This window comes from Labeo rohita, unplaced genomic scaffold (assembly GCF_022985175.1).
Source record: "Labeo rohita strain BAU-BD-2019 unplaced genomic scaffold, IGBB_LRoh.1.0 scaffold_1784, whole genome shotgun sequence".
NCBI lineage: Eukaryota > Metazoa > Chordata > Actinopteri > Cypriniformes > Cyprinidae > Labeo > Labeo rohita.
This window is the reverse complement of record NW_026127983.1, coordinates 1183-8840: the sequence shown is the minus strand read 5'-3', so window position 1 is coordinate 8840 and position 7658 is coordinate 1183. Positions and strand designations below refer to the sequence as shown.

Here is a 7658-nt window from a genome sequence, read left to right as displayed (position 1 = left end):
CCTGCAATCAGCTCCCTGGTAGAGTGAGAGAGAGAGTGGGAGGAGCCTGAATAAATATAGCTGCAAGCAGCAATTGCGGGGCCAAGCACAACAGAGGCAGAATGAGGAGCTAAGCATGGCAAGGAGCAACAGACCGACTGTAACAATGAGTAACCAAAGTCATTTTAGGATGATATCAGTTGAAATGGCTGAAAAACCATAATTACAACCAATAATATAATTTAATGGCTTATCACTTTTGACCAACAGGTGGTGCTGTTTTCAAATTGATGTGACGTGTTCTGTGTGAAATGACAATGACACACACAAAGTTTGCCGTCATTATGTCAAAGCTTTGCAGAGATACAGCCTCAGATGTAGTTTGGCATCTTTCCAGCAAATTTGTTGATGCGCTAAACGAAAACGGTTTCGTATATCGACACGAAATTCATAACTTTTTGCCAGCATAGTCTGAAGATGATCTGAGTCAAATTTGGTGAAGATCGGACTAACAGTCTGGGAGGAGTTCGAAAAAGTAGGTTTTGTACATTAATCAAAATGGCGGACAGGAAGTTTGGCCAATTTCGGCATAATGGGTATCAATGTTCTCGACTTGACCCAAGGAATCTATTGGCATCAGTTTCATTCCAATAGGCTAATGTAAACAGAAGTTATTAGCATTTTTGTAAATTTCATTATTAATGTTTAGTGAATGGCGTATTACTTCTGACCCATAGGTGGCACTGTTACCAAATTGATGTGGCTTGGTCAGAGTGTGGTGACAATAGCACATATAAAATTTGGTGTCAATATGTCAAAGCTTTGCAGAGATACAGACTCGGATGCAATTTGGCATCTTTCCAGTAAATTCGTTGATGCGCTAAACGAAAACGGTTTCGTGTATCGACACAAAATCCATAACTTTTTGTCAGCATGGTCTGAAGATGATCTGAGTCAAATTTGGTGAAAATTGGACTAACGGTCTAGGAGGAGTTCGAAAAAGTAGGTTTTCAACATGAATCAAAATGGCGGACAGGAAGTTCAGCCAAAATTGGCAAAATTGGTATCGGTGTTCTCAGCATGACCGAAGGAATCTATCAAAATCAGTTTCATTTCAATAGGCTAATGTACGCAAAAGTTATTAGCATTTTTTTAAATTTAGTTATAACTTTTGACCACAAGGTGGCGCTGGCCCCAAAATTTTTATGTACATTCAGGGCATGGTGCCGAACATTTTTGTAATTAATGTCGAAACGATACGCTAATCCGTTCTCAAGATACAGCATTTTAAAGCTAAATTCAAAATGGCCGACACCCAAAATGGCTGACATGGGAAAATTGGATATGGTTCGACTCGGTATGACACACCGAATCTAAAGAGACCAGTTTTGTGATTTTTGGACAAATCATTCAGACGTTATAAAGAAAAATAGCCATTTTTCGTATCTCCTGACCACTAGGGGCACTGCACCGAAACACTGCAGGTAGGCTCAGGTCATGCTTGTTATAACACACACCAAGTTTGGTGTCAATATGCCAAACTGTTACGGAGATATAGCCTCACATTGATTTTTGCTAGCTTTTCGTAGAATTCTTTCGCGTGTTATTCGTGAACGGCTGGACGAATCGACTTGAATTCCATAACTTTTTGCCAGCGTGGTCTGAAGATGATCTGGATCAATTTTTGTGACAATCGGTGCAACGGCCTAGGACGAGTTCGAAAAAGTAGGTTTTACGAACAATTGAGAATAGCGAAAAACTAAACCTTACGATTTTTGAATTTTGGTGTCCATTCGACTCGGCATAAGCCAAGGAATCAGAGGAAAAAAGAATTTTTGTTGTGTGGCTTACGGTTCAAATGTTATTAGCATAAATCTTTTGAAAGTTTGGACAAGTGGTGGCGCTAGAGAGTTTGAGTTAGAGACTCCAAACTTGCTATGGTTAATGTTGAGACTGTCCTCTATCAGTGTGCAAAATTATACAACTTTCCCGCAAGCGGTTCTATGGGCTGCCATAGACTTGCGGAAGAAGAAGAAGAAGAAGAAGAAGAAGAAAGAAGAAGAAGAAGAAGAAGAAGAAGCGGAAATATAGCTGCAAGCAGCAATTGCGGGGCCAAGCACAAAAGAGGCAGAATGAGGAGTGCGGGGCCAAGCACAAAAGAGGCAGAATGAGGAGCACGGCAAGGAGCAGCAGACCGACTACAACAGTGAGTAACTTAAGCCATTTTAGGATAATATCAGTTGAAATGGCTGAAAAATCATAAATACAACCAATCGTAATAAAATTTAATGGCTTATCACTTTTGACCAACAGGTGGTGCTGTTTTCAAATTGATGTGACGTGTTCTGTGTGAAATGACAATGACACACACAAAGTTTGCCGTCATTATGTCAAAGCTTTGCAGAGATACAGCCTCAGATGTAGTTTGGCATCTTTCCAGCAAATTTGTTGATGCGCTAAACGAAAACGGTTTCGTATATCGACACGAAATTCATAACTTTTTGCCAGCATAGTCTGAAGATGATCTGAGTCAAATTTGGTGAAGATCGGACTAACAGTCTGGGAGGAGTTCGAAAAAGTAGGTTTTGTACATTAATCAAAATGGCGGACAGGAAGTTTGGCCAATTTCGGCATAATGGGTATCAATGTTCTCGACTTGACCCAAGGAATCTATTGGCATCAGTTTCATTCCAATAGGCTAATGTAAACAGAAGTTATTAGCATTTTTGTAAATTTCATTATTAATGTTTAGTGAATGGCGTATTACTTCTGACCCATAGGTGGCACTGTTACCAAATTGATGTGGCTTGGTCAGAGTGTGGTGACAATAGCACATATAAAATTTGGTGTCAATATGTCAAAGCTTTGCAGAGATACAGACTCGGATGCAATTTGGCATCTTTCCAGTAAATTCGTTGATGCGCTAAACGAAAACGGTTTCGTGTATCGACACAAAATCCATAACTTTTTGTCAGCATGGTCTGAAGATGATCTGAGTCAAATTTGGTGAAAATTGGACTAACGGTCTAGGAGGAGTTCGAAAAAGTAGGTTTTCAACATGAATCAAAATGGCGGACAGGAAGTTCAGCCAAAATTGGCAAAATTGGTATCGGTGTTCTCAGCATGACCGAAGGAATCTATCAAAATCAGTTTCATTTCAATAGGCTAATGTACGCAAAAGTTATTAGCATTTTTTGAAATTTCGTTATAACTTTTGACCACAAGGTGGCGCTGGCCCCAAAATTTTTATGTACATTCAGGGCATGGTGCCGAACATTTTTGTAATTAATGTCGAAACGATACGCTAATCCGTTCTCAAGATACAGCATTTTAAAGCTAAATTCAAAATGGCCGACACCCAAAATGGCTGACATGGGAAAATTGGATATGGTTCGACTCGGTATGACACACCGAATCTAAAGAGACCAGTTTTGTGATTTTTGGACAAATCATTCAGACGTTATAAAGAAAAATAGCCATTTTTCGTATCTCCTGACCACTACGGGGCACTGCACCGAAACACTGCAGGTAGCCTCAGGTCATGCTTGTTATAACACACACCAAGTTTGGTGTCAATATGACAAACTATTACGGAGATATAGCCTCACATTGATTTTTGCTAGCTTTTCGTAGAATTCTTTCGCGTGTTATTCGTGAACGGCTGGACGAATCGACTTGAATTCCATAACTTTTTGCCAGCGTGGTCTGAAGATGATCTGGATCAATTTTTGTGACAATCGGTGCAACGGCCTAGGACGAGTTCGAAAAAGTAGGTTTTACAAACAATTGAGAATAGCGAAAAAACTAAACCTTACGATTTTTGAATTTTGGTGTCCATTCAACTCGGCATAAGCCAAGGAATCAGAGGAAAAAAGAATTTTTGTTGTGTGGCTTACGGTTCAAACGTTATTAGCATAAATCTTTTGAAAGTTTGGACAAGTGGTGGCGCTAGAGAGTTTGAGTTAGAGACTCCAAACTTGCTATGGTTAATGTTGGGACTGTCCTCTATCAGTGTGCAAAATTATACAACTTTCCCGCAAGCGGTTCTATGGGCTGCCATAGACTTGCGGCGGAAGAAGAAGAAGAAGAAGAAGAAGAAGAAGAAGAAGAAGAAGCGGAATAATAATAACGCCAACGGATACAATAGGTGCCACCGCACCTCTGGTGCTTGGAATAATAATAACGCCAACGGATACAATAGGTGCCACCGCACCTCTGGTGCTTGGCCCCTAATAATAAGAACGGCAACAGATACAATAGGTGCCATCGCACCTTCGGTGCTTGGCCCCTAAATATAGCTGCAAGCAGCAATTGCGGGGCCAAGCACAAAAGAGGCAGAATGAGGAGTTAAGCACGGCAAGGAGCAGCAGACCGACTACAACAGTGAGTAACTTAAGCCATTTTAGGATAATATCAGTTGAAATGGCTGAAAAATCATAAATACAACCAATCGTAATAAAATTTAATGGCTTATCACTTTTGACCAACAGGTGGTGCTGTTTTCAAATTGATGTGACGTGTTCTGTGTGAAATGACAATGACACACACAAAGTTTGCCGTCATTATGTCAAAGCTTTGCAGAGATACAGCCTCAGATGTAGTTTGGCATCTTTCCAGCAAATTTGTTGATGCGCTAAACGAAAACGGTTTCGTATATCGACACGAAATTCATAACTTTTTGCCAGCATAGTCTGAAGATGATCTGAGTCAAATTTGGTGAAGTGAAGACGGACTAACAGTCTGGGAGGAGTTCGAAAAAGTAGGTTTTGTACATTAATCAAAATGGCGGACAGGAAGTTTGGCCAATTTCGGCATAATGGGTATCAATGTTCTCGACTTGACCCAAGGAATCTATTGGCATCAGTTTCATTCCAATAGGCTAATGTAAACAGAAGTTATTAGCATTTTTGTAAATTTCATTATTAATGTTTAGTGAATGGCGTATTACTTCTGACCCATAGGTGGCACTGTTACCAAATTGATGTGGCTTGGTCAGAGTGTGGTGACAATAGCACATATAAAATTTGGTGTCAATATGTCAAAGCTTTGCAGAGATACAGACTCGGATGCAATTTGGCATCTTTCCAGTAAATTCGTTGATGCGCTAAACGAAAACGGTTTCGTGTATCGACACAAAATCCATAACTTTTTGTCAGCATGGTCTGAAGATGATCTGAGTCAAATTTGGTGAAAATTGGACTAACGGTCTAGGAGGAAGTTCGAAAAAGTAGGTTTTCAACATGAATCAAAATGGCGGACAGGAAGTTCAGCCAAAATTGGCAAAATTGGTATCGGTGTTCTCAGCATGACCGAAGGAATCTATCAAAATCAGTTTCATTTCAATAGGCTAATGTACGCAAAAGTTATTAGCATTTTTTGAAATTTCGTTATAACTTTTGACCACAAGGTGGCGCTGGCCCCAAAATTTTTATGTACATTCAGGGCATGGTGCCGAACATTTTTGTAATTAATGTCGAAATGATACGCTAATCCGTTCTCAAGATACAGCATTTTAAAGCTAAATTCAAAATGGCCGACACCCAAAATGGCTGACATGGGAAAATTGGATATGGTTCGACTCGGTATGACACACCGAATCTAAAGAGACCAGTTTTGTGATTTTTGTACAAATCATTCAGACGTTATAAAGAAAAATAGCCATTTTTCGTATCTCCTGACCACTAGGGGGCACTGCACCGAAACACTGCAGGTAGGCTCAGGTCATGCTTGTTATAACACACACCAAGTTTGGTGTCAATATGACAAACTATTACGGAGATATAGCCTCACATTGATTTTTGCTAGCTTTTCGTACAATTCTTTCGCGTGTTATTCGTGAACGGCTGGACGAATCGACTTGAATTCCATAACTTTTTGCCAGCGTGGTCTGAAGATGATCTGGATCAATTTTTGTGACAATCGGTGCAACGGCCTAGGACGAGTTCGAAAAAGTAGGTTTTACGAACAATTGAGAATAGCGAAAAAACTAAACCTTACGATTTTTGAATTTTGGTGTCCATTCGACTCGGCATAAGCCAAGGAATCAGAGGAAAAAAGATTTTTTGTTGTGTGGCTTACGGTTCAAAAGTTATTAGCGTAAATCTTTTGAAAGTTTGGACAAGTGGTGGCGCTAGAGAGTTTGAGTTAGAGACTCCAAACTTGCTATGGTTAATGTTGGGACTGTCCTCTATCAGTGTGCAAAACTATACAACTTTCCCGCAAGCGGTTCTATGGGCTGCCATAGACTTGCGGCGGAAGAGGAAGAAGAAGAAGAAGAAGAAGAAGAAGCGGAATAATAATAACGCCAACGGATACAATAGGTGCCACCGCACCTCTGGTGCTTGGCCCCTAATAATAAGAACGGCAACAGATACAATAGGTGCCATCGCACCTTCGGTGCTTGGCCCCTAATTTAATTAATACGGCCTTGGACGTAACACCCCCACCCATAAGTTACAAACAGTACTCACCAAAGTGTTTGTAATTAAAATAAACTACCTTTACAACCATCTTTAAATGTACCATTTACATCTCAGTTATCCCTACTGTACACTCTGGAAAGTGCGTCAGCTGCAACATTTTCCACCCCCTTTCGATGCTGGATGTCTAGATTGTACTCCTGGATAATGAGAGACCAGCGCATCAGCCGTTGATTAGAGTTCTGCATTCTACCCAGGAATACTAAGGGGTTGTGATCAGTATAGACCACCACTGGATTAGAGCTACCACCCAGGTAAACTTCAAAATGTTGCAGTGCTAAGAGTAAGGCCAAAGCTTCTTTCTCAATAGTACTGTATTTCATTTGACACCTTGTAAGCTTCTTGGAGAAGTAACTCACAGGATGCTCTACACCAGTTACATCCTCCTGTAACAAAACAGCACCCGCACCCGACGAACTGGCATCCACCTGCAGCTTGAAGGGTAAAGAGAAGTTTGGAGCAGAGAGAACCGGGGCATGACACAGCAAGTCTTTTGCAGCCTTAAAAGCATAGTTACAATCCTGACTCCACACAAACTTCTTAGAGGTACTGAGCAGATCAGTCAACGGGGCAACCACGGAAGCAAAGTTTTTGCAGAAGCTTCGGTAGTACCCAGTCATACCTAAAAACCTTCTCAGTTCTCTTATTGGTGGGAGAGGGAAAGTTCAGTATGGCAGCAACTTTTTCTTCAACAGGCCTTACTGACCCTTGACCAACTCTTTTACCAAGGTAGGTAACCATTGCTTTACCAAATTCACACTTCATTAAGTTCAAAGTCAAAGATGCATCTGATAATCTGTTAAAAACTTGATTCAGACTGCTCAAATGGCTCTCCCAACTGTCTGAATAGATCACCACATCATCTAAGTAAGCCTCACAATTAGTCACCCCTAACAACACTTTGTGCATTAGACGTTGAAAGGTGGCTGGTGCATTTCGCTTTCTGAACACCATTACAGAATACCGCAGGAAGTTATCGGGCATGACAAAAGCAGAGATTTCTGAGGCTCGAGGTGTAAGAGGCACTTGCCAGTATCCCTTTAAAAGGTCTAACTTAGTGACATATCGAGCAGAACCAACTCTGTCCACACAGTCTTCTACTCGAGGAAGAGGGAAAGAGTCGGGCTTAGTGACACTATTCACTTTGCGGTAGTCTGTGCAAAAGCGATAAGAGAGGTCAGATTTTGGAACAAGCAGGCA

The 7658-nt window shown here is 40.8% G+C and overlaps 1 long non-coding RNA gene across 1 annotated transcript; it reads left to right on the top strand.

Moving 5' to 3' along the window:
- Nucleotides 1–296: 296 nt before the first annotated feature.
- On the top strand, nt 297–5976 carry LOC127158913 (uncharacterized). Its single transcript, XR_007826309.1, has 2 exons — nt 297–985; nt 5211–5976. It is a non-coding gene; the product is annotated as an uncharacterized LOC127158913 (long non-coding RNA).
- Nucleotides 5977–7658: the final 1682 nt, after the last annotated feature.